Source organism: Leuciscus leuciscus (genome assembly GCF_965113295.1).
Source record: "Leuciscus leuciscus genome assembly, chromosome: 15".
Taxonomy (NCBI): Eukaryota; Metazoa; Chordata; class Actinopteri; order Cypriniformes; family Leuciscidae; genus Leuciscus; species Leuciscus leuciscus.
In genome coordinates, this window is record NC_138739.1 from 40,289,026 (window position 1) to 40,298,342 (window position 9,317).

At 39.7% G+C, this 9,317-nt stretch overlaps 1 long non-coding RNA gene across 1 annotated transcript; it reads right to left on the bottom strand.

Annotated features, from left to right (window-relative positions):
- Window positions 1–3,655: 3,655 nt before the first annotated feature.
- LOC309474985 lies at window positions 3,656–5,170 on the bottom strand. The gene is made up of 3 exons (XR_014197454.1): window positions 4,757–5,170; window positions 4,552–4,637; window positions 3,656–4,457 (listed from the first exon to the last, which is right to left on the bottom strand). It is a non-coding gene; the product is annotated as an uncharacterized lncRNA (long non-coding RNA).
- Window positions 5,171–9,317: the final 4,147 nt, after the last annotated feature.

The window sequence follows — 9,317 nt, forward strand, 5'->3', positions numbered from 1 at the left end:
AGAGCTGACAAACTCTCTATTTACCTCAGGATGGGCGTCCCGAGATAAAACAGAGAAGCAAATGGAAAATAATCTACATACAGTAGCTGCTGTTCGTAACATTAAGCAATTAAGCAGATAATCATGTGCCTTTGATCTGATATAACGAGTATTATGTGGTTATGAGATGCATTATGTGAATGCTTAAACAGGGAGAGCGAGTCTGAGCCCTGAACATTATCAGGAAGTCTATTCCAGAGTTTAGGAGCCAAATGTGAAAACGCTCTCCCTCCTTTAGTGGACTTAGATCTCCTAGGTACCAGAAGCCCAGAGTTTTGAGACCTTAGAGAGCGTGATGGACTGTAAGGCGATAGAAGATCAATTAAATACAAAGAAGATAAACAGTTTAGGGCCTTATAGGTCAGTAGCAATACTTTATAATTAATACGGAACTTATTTGGTAACCAGTGTAGAGATGATAAAATTGGTGTTATATGATCATATTTTCTTGACATGGTAAAACCTTTAGCAGCTGCATTTTGGACTAACTGTAGTTTATTTATTGAGGATGCAGGACAACCAGCTAATAAAGCATTACAGTAATCTAGTCTAGAGGTCATGAACGCATTAACTTTTCTGCATCAGAAACAGAAAGCATGTTCCAGAGCTTAGTGATGTTTCTGAGGTGGAAGAAGGCTGTTTTTTATCATATAAAATATGATTTTCGAAAGACAAGTTGCTGTCTAATATAGTGCCCAGGTCTTTAACTGTAGAGGATGAAGTTACAGTATCCTTCTAGATGCAAATTGTATTCTAAGAGATTCTGCGTACAGGTTATTGGTCCAATAAGTAATACCTCAGTCTAAGCTGAATTTAATAGAAGAAAATTACAAATTGGAAATTGGAAATCATCCAATATTTTATAAATATTGAACCAATGGTTGCTTATGGTGTAATGGTTGCTAGTCCTGTGTTTCCAGTACCTACCCGTCCTGTGTTTCCTTTACAGAGACTCTTCACGTCAATCCTGCCAAGCCGGACAAGATGGCGGCAGCCACGACTGAGACTTCGGCCAAGATCGCCGCCGCCCCGCCTGAGTCTTCGGCCAAGATGGCCGCCACCCCGCCTTAGTGTTCGGCCAAGATGGCCGCCGCCCCGCCTGAGTCTTCGGCCAAGATGGCCACCGCCCCGCCTGAGTCTTCGGCCAAGATGGCCGCCGCCCCGCCTGAGTCTTCGGCCAAGATGGCCACCGCTCCGCCTGAGTCTTCGGCCAAGATGGCCGCATGACTCTTCAGAGGTTGCAGCATTGCAGGCTGAATCATAAGACGCTGTCAAAGGTTGTACATTTACAATTGTATTTCTGATGCTTTCGATTGTCTCAGTGAAGAAATTCATAAATACATTACTACTAAACTGTAATGGAATAATTTGTTCAGGTGATGTCTGTTTATTTGTTAATCTAGCCACTGTACTAAATAAAAATATTGGATTGTTTTGGTTATTTTCTATTAGTTTGTGGAGATGCTCGGCCCTGGCTGCTTTTAGAGCCTTTTTCCTTGTAGGACTCAAGCTGTGCCATCTCCAAACCCATCTGTCTCATTAAACTTGACATCTTAAGTGTGTGTTCGTTTAGTGAAAGACTAGAACTGTTAACCTTTTTACTGTGACTACAAGAATTCCTTACACACTGAAAATATATCTATACAAATAAATAAATCTGTAAAGCGGCAACTTCATTCAGGGATTGTATGTAGAGGATCCCTTACAAAAAGAAGTTTATTCAAGTGTGCTGTTAAACAAAAAATAAGAAAGTAGCATAACAGATAACGGATCACTCTAAATTGCAATGTAGACACATGCATTTTCTGTGAAGCTGCTTTGAAACTATATGTATTGTGAATAGCGATATACAAATAAATGTGAATTAAATTGAAATTATGTATTCTCATAAATATACTTCATGTACTGTACTTCTCAGAAATATACTTAAAATTACAATTAAGTATACTAGACTTATACTGACAGAAAAGTCTAAATGTATTTGGCATATAGGCCTACTTGTACTCTTTAAGTAAATCTTAAAAGTATCATTAAGTATTCGAAGTATTGGCTTGGCCTATTAAATACATTTTTTCACATAGTTTTACATACTGTCTTATAATTTTACATGTATTTGGCTTCTAATAGAATAGATTTGTTTGAAAATGTTGATTTATAAAGAAAACAGATATGGTCCTAATTTTAGAGGATGTGAAATTCTGTGTAATCCACTGGTTTACATAGGAATTTAAATCAAATGTACTTTACTCGTTCTCCACCATTGACAGAATTTTCTGTCTGATAGTAGGTAAAACTGCAGACCGGAGATCTCCAAAATGGGGTGTGAACTCCAAAAGTGGGCAGAACCTTCAAAATGGGGCGGGGTCTCCAAGCGCAGAGACTTTCACCATTGGCTCTGGCTTCAGCCACTTGTCACAGAGCTCATGGCCAGTGGCATTCGGACTGGAGGATACCTCCTGTGAGTAGTCTCAGCGCAGCATGTGGGAAAGTTTTTACTCAATGACTGTGTTCTAAGCAACGGGGGTGTCCCAGGGAAGGAGGGGGTAGTGACAACTAAAAATGTGCAACTGAGTGCAACTAAAAAGGTCCCATTGTCCGGAGAGGTACGGTTGGGGAATTACAGATCTGTCCGGCTTGGTGATCTCATATCGCATAATCTTATTAACTGCCATGCAGTGTATTTCACTGGTTAAGGTTAGGGTTAGGTGTAGGGAAGGTTCAGTGGTTAGAATTTGTTGTAGATTTGCATTGTGTAGGAAATCAGCACTGTAAAATCGGCTGTTGAGCGGAGTTTGCGCTGAACTGGATTGGTGGATAAAATCGTGCATGCGTGTCTGCTAATGAGAGGAAGCCACGCCCTATTTAGGATAAATACTAAAAAGGATGAACTTCATTGGTTCTCGCTGAAGCTCAAACGTGCTGCGTAACACGAGAATTAACCTCATTGGTTCTTGCAGAAGCTCAAACGTGCTGCGTAACACGAGAACGAACCTCATTGGTTCTTGCTGAAGCTCAAACGTGCTGCGTAACACGAGAACGAACCTCATTGGTTCTTCCAGAAGCTCAAACGTGCTGCGTAACACGAGAACGAACCTCATTGGTTCTTGCTGAAGCTCAAACGTGCTGTGTAACACGAGAATGAACCTCATTGGTTCTTGCAGAAGCTCAAACGTGCTGCGTAACACGAGAATTAACCTTATTGGTTCTTGCTGAAGCTCAAACGTGCTGCGTAACATGATAATGAACCTCATTGGTTCTTGCAGAAGCTCAAACGTGCTGTGTAACACGAGAATGAACCTCATTGGTTCTTGCAGAAGCTCAAACGTGCTGCGTATCACGATAATAAACCTCATTGGTTCTTGCTGAAGCTCAAACGTGCTGCGTAACATGAGAATGAACCTCATTGGTTCTTGCTGAAGCTCCAACGTGCTGCATAACACGAGAATGAACCTCATTGGTTCTTGCTGAAGCTCAAACGTGCTGCGAAACACGAGAATGAACCTCATTGGTTCTTGAGGAAGATCAAATGTGCTGCGATACACAAAAGCCTAAATTCAATCTGTTTGTCATACAAAGCAATCGTGTCTCTTCAGAAAATTTTGACTTAACCACTCATTTCATATGGATTAGTTTTACGATCTGTTTAATAACTTTTTGAAGCATCAAAGTGGTAGTTGCGTAGCTGTCAGTGGAGAGACAGAAAGCTCTCAGATTTCATCAAAATGATCTTCATTTGTGTTCCGAAGATGAACGCAAGTCTTACAGGTTTGGAATGACATGAGGGTGAGTAATTAATGACAGAATTTACACTTTTGGGTGAACGATCCCTTGAACTAGTAAACTATTATTAATACCTATAAGTTCACTAATAATATAGTTGCAGTGCAAATGAAAACTTTGTGGCGTTATAACACACACGGCACAGGAGATTTGAGGGAACAAACTTTAATAAGTCAGAAGAACATACCAGAGCAAAAACAAAGCTACTACATTTAAACATTGATGAGACTGAACAATGAACTGAAAGAACTGAGGGCTTAAATACACAGGGAGAGTAATCAACGTAAAACAGAACAGGTGCAGGGACTAATCAACACCCAGGGAAACCGATAATGGACCAGTGAAAATGAAACCAAAACAGAACATAGGCCTACATGTTACAATACTATTAGTACATTCATATTAGTTTACTTACTACATAAAGTATACTTATAATATACGTAAACTGAACTTAAGTATAATTAATAAAATAAACTTGAAATATATATTTTTTTATTGTTTATTTTTATTTTTATAAGGGATTGCATGTGGTTGGACAGAACTTTTCTCATGTCAGATCCTTAGACCAACAATTTTCTTGATTTCTTCACAGTAATCCTGATGGTCCCACTAATGTTTGCTTGAAAGTGCTTGGCAAACTGCAATACAAATGTAAAACTGTTTTGAGTCCAACAGTTTGACCAGCTAATGATCACAATTAGACAAAACAAGTTTAGACATAAATTAGCTTACCTTTTCAAAATATGTAATGATTTGATCATTGCTCATCTCAACAAAGGATCTAATTTTGAAAGTTGCGTAAGCAAATGCTGACATATCTATAAAATACAAATGCAAATTAGATTAATTTCAGCATAAGTGAAAATAACTGTAATAGAAAAATATGGTGGGTGAGTAATAAGAAATTGCATAAATAGATCTAATAAATATGACTTACTTCGGGGGAGAGCACCTGTAGATGAAGATGTTGCTGGGTGAACTAACGTTGTTGGTCCACCTGTTATCATTTGTACAGATGTAGAATCTTGTGTAATTGATGTTTCTCTTTGAGTTGTAGATGAAGTTTCAGTTGCTGCTGGTTCTACTACCATTGTTGGTCCAGCTGTTGTCATTGGTTCAGATGTAGATGCTGGTATAGTTGATGTTTCTGCTTGAGTTGTAGGTGTGGTTTCTGCTGTAGTTTCTGCTTGAGATGTAGATGTGGTTTCAGTTGTTGTTGTTGTTTGAACTGTATTTATTGGTCCAGCTGTTGTCATTGGTTCAGATGTAGATGCTGGTATAGTTGATGTTTCTGCTTGAGTTGTAGGTATTGTTTCAGCTGTAGTTTCTGCTTGAGTTGTAGGTGTGGTTTCAGCTGTAGTTTCTGTTTGAGATGTGGTTTCAGTTGTTGTTGTTGTTGTTGTTGTTGTTTGAACTGTATTTATTGGTCCGGCTGTTGTCATTGGTTCAGATGTAGATGCTGGTATAGTTGATGTTTCTGCTTGAGTTGTAGGTGTGGTTTCAGCTTGAGATGTAGATGTGGTTTCAGTTGTTGTTGTTGTTGTTGTTGTTTGAACTGTATTTATTGGTCCATCTGTTGTCATTGGTTCAGATGTAGATGCTGGTATAGGTGATGTTTCTGCTTGAGTTGTAGGTGTGGTTTCAGCTGTAGTTTCTGTTTGAGATGTAGATGTGGTTTCAGTTGTTGTTGTTGTTGGTCTTTGAACTGTATTTATTGGTCCATCTGTTGTCATTGGTTCAGATGTAGATGCTGGTATAGTTGATGTTTCTGCTTGAGTTGTAGGTGTGGTTTCAGCTGTAGTTTCTGTTTGAGATGTAGATGTGGTTTCAGTTGTTGTTGTTGTTGGTCTTTGAACTGTATTTATTGGTCCATCTGTTGTCATTGGTTCAGATGTAGATGCTGGTATAGTTGATGTTTCTGCTTGAGTTGTAGGTGTGGTTTCAGCTGTAGTTTCTATTTGAGATGTAGATGTGTTTTCAGTTGTTGTTGTTGTTGTTGTTTGAACTGTATTTATTGGTCCATCTGTTGTCATTGGTTCAGATGTAGATGCTGGTATAGTTGATGTTTCTGCTTGAGTTGTAGGTGTGTTTTCAGCTGTGGTTTCAGCTTGAGATGTAGATGTGGTTTCAGTTGTTGTTGTTGTTGTTGTTGTTGTTTGAACTGTATTTATTGGTCCATCTGTTGTCATTGGTTCAGATGTAGATGCTGGTATAGGTGACGTTTCTGCTTGAGTTTTAGGTGTGGTTTCAGCTTTAGTTTCTGCTTGAGTTGTAGGTGTGGTTTCAGCTGTAGTTTCTGTTTGAGTTGTAGGTGTGGTTTCAGCTGTAGTTTCTGTTTGAGATGTAGATGTGGTTTCAGTTGTTGTTGTTGTTGTTTGAACTGTATTTATTGGTCCATCTGTTGTCATTGGTTCAGATGTAGATGCTGGTATAGTTGATGTTTCTGCTTGAGGTGTAGGTGTGGTTTCAGCTGTAGTTTCAGCTTGAGTTTTAGGTGTGGTTTCAGTTGTTGTTGTTGTTGTTGTTTGAACTGTATTTATTGGTCCATCTGTTGTCATTGGTTCAGATGTAGATGCTGGTATAGGTGACGTTTCTGCTTGAGTTTTAGGTGTGGTTTCAGCTTTAGTTTCTGCTTGAGTTGTAGGTGTGGTTTCAGCTGTAGTTTCTGTTTGAGTTGTAGGTGTGGTTTCAGCTGTAGTTTCAGCTTGAGGTGTAGATGTGGTTTCAGTTGTAGTTGTTTGAACTGTATTTATTGGTCCATCAGTTGTCATTGGTTCAGATGTAGATGCTGGTATAGGTGATGTTTCTGCTTGAGTTGTAGGTGTGGTTTCAGTTGTTGTTGTTGTTGTTTGAACTGTATTTATTGGTCCATCTGTTGTCATTGGTTCAGATGTAGATGCTGGTATAGGTGACGTTTCTGCTTGAGTTTTAGGTGTGGTTTCAGCTTTAGTTTCTGCTTGAGTTGTAGGTGTGGTTTCAGCTGTAGTTTCTGTTTGAGTTGTAGGTGTGGTTTCAGCTGTAGTTTCTGTTTGAGATGTAGATGTGGTTTCAGTTGTTGTTGTTGTTGTTTGAACTGTATTTATTGGTCCATCTGTTGTCATTGGTTCAGATGTAGATGCTGGTATAGTTGATGTTTCTGCTTGAGGTGTAGGTGTGGTTTCAGCTGTAGTTTCAGCTTGAGTTTTAGGTGTGGTTTCAGTTGTTGTTGTTGTTGTTGTTTGAACTGTATTTATTGGTCCATCTGTTGTCATTGGTTCAGATGTAGATGCTGGTATAGGTGACGTTTCTGCTTGAGTTTTAGGTGTGGTTTCAGCTTTAGTTTCTGCTTGAGTTGTAGGTGTGGTTTCAGCTGTAGTTTCTGTTTGAGTTGTAGGTGTGGTTTCAGCTGTAGTTTCAGCTTGAGGTGTAGATGTGGTTTCAGTTGTAGTTGTTTGAACTGTATTTATTGGTCCATCAGTTGTCATTGGTTCAGATGTAGATGCTGGTATAGGTGATGTTTCTGCTTGAGTTGTAGGTGTGGTTTCAGCTGTAGTTTCTGTTTGAGATGTAGATGTGGTTTCTGTTGTTGTTGTTTGAACTGTATTTATTGGTCCATCTGTTGTCATTGGTTCAGATGTAGATGCTGGTATAGTTGATGTTTCTGCTTGAGTTGTAGGTGTGGTTTCAGCTGTGGTTTCATCTTGAGATGTAGATGTGGTTTCTGTTGTTGTTGTTGTTGTTGTTGTTGTTGTTTGAACTGTATTTATTGGTCCATCTGTTGTCATTGGTTCAGATTTAGATGCTGGTTTAGGTGATGTTTCTGCTTGAGTTTTAGGTGTGGTTTCAGCTTTAGTTTCTGCTTGAGTTTTAGGTGTGGTTTCAGTTGTTGTTGTTTGAACTGTATTTATTGGTCCATCTGTTGTCATTGGTTCAGATGTAGATGCTAGTATAGTTGTAGTTTCTGCTTGAGTTGTAGGTGTGGTTTCAGCTGTAGTTTCAGATTGAGTTGGAGGTGTGGTTTCAGTTGTTGTTGTTGTTGTTTGAACTGTATTTATTGGTCCATCTGTTGTCATTGGTTCAGATGTAGATGCTGGTATAGGTGATGTTTTTGCTTGAGTTGTAGGTGTGGTTTCAGCTGTAGTTTCAGCTTGAGTTGTAGATGTGGTTTCAGCTGTAGTTTCAGCTTGAGTTGTAGGTGTGGTTTCAGCTGTAGTTTCTGTTTGAGTTGTAGGTGTGGTTTCAGCTGTAGTTTCAGCTTGAGTTGTTGGTTTGGTTTCATCTTGAGGTGTAGGTGTGGTTTCAGTTGTTGTTGTTGTTGTTTGAACTGTATTTATTGTTCTATCTGTTGTCATTGGTTCATATGTAGATGCTGGTATAGTTGATGTTTCTGCTTGAGTTGTAGGTGTGGTTTCAGCTGTAGTTTCAGCTTGAGTTGTAGATGTGGTTTCAGCTGTAGTTTCAGCTTGAGTTGTAGGTGTGGTTTCAGTTGTTGTTGTTGTTTGAACTGTATTTATTGGTCCATCTGTTGTCATTGGTTCAGATGTAGATGCTGGTATAGGTGATGTTTCTGCTTGAGTTGTAGGTGTGGTTTCAGCTGTAGTTTCTGCTTGAGTTGTAGGTGTGGTTTCAGCTGTAGTTTCAGCTTGAGTTGTAGGTGTGGTTTCAGCTGTAGTTTCCGTTTGAGTTGTAGGTGTGGTTTCAGCTGTAGTTTCTGTTTGAGTTGTAGGTGTGTTTTCAGCTTGAGGTGTAGGTGTGGTTTCAGCTGTAGTTTCCGCTTGAGTTGTAGGTGTGGTTTCAGCTGTAGTTTCCGGTTGAGTTGTAGGTGTGGTTTCAGCTGTAGTTTCAGCTTGAGTTGTAGGTGTGGTTTCAGCTGTAGTTTCTGTTTGAGTTGTAGGTGTGGTTTCAGCTTGAGCTGTAGGTGTGGTTTCAGCTGTAGTTTCAGCTTGAGTTGAAGGTGTGGTTTCAGCTGTAGTTTCCGCTTGAGTTGTAGGTGTGGTTTCCGCTTGAGTTTCAGCTTGAGTTGTAGGTGTGGTTTCAGCTGTAGTTCCAGCTGTAGTTGTAGGTGTGGTTTCAGCTGTAGTTTCCGTTTGAGTTGTAGGTGTGGTTTCAGCTGTAGTTTCCGCTTGAGTTGTAGGTGTGGTTTCAGCTGTAGTTTCTGTTTGAGTTGTAGGTGTGGTTTCAGCTGTAGTTTCTGTTTGAGTTGTAGGTTTGGTTTCATCTTGAGGTGTAGGTGTGGTTTCAGCTGTAGTTTCAGCTTGAGTTGTAGGTTTGGTTTCAGCTGTAGTTTCAGCTTGAGTTGTAGGTTTGGTTTCAGCTGTAGTTTCAGCTTGAGTTGTAGGTGTGGTTTCAGCTTGAGTTGTAGGTGTGGTTTCTGCTTGAGTTGTAGGTGTGGTTTCAGCTGTAGTTTCTGCTTGAGTTGTAGGTATGGTTTCAGCTTGAGTTGTGGGTGTGGTTTCAGCTGTAGTTTCTGCTTGAGTTGTAGGTGTGGTTTCAGCTGTAGTTTCTGTTTGAGTTGTAGG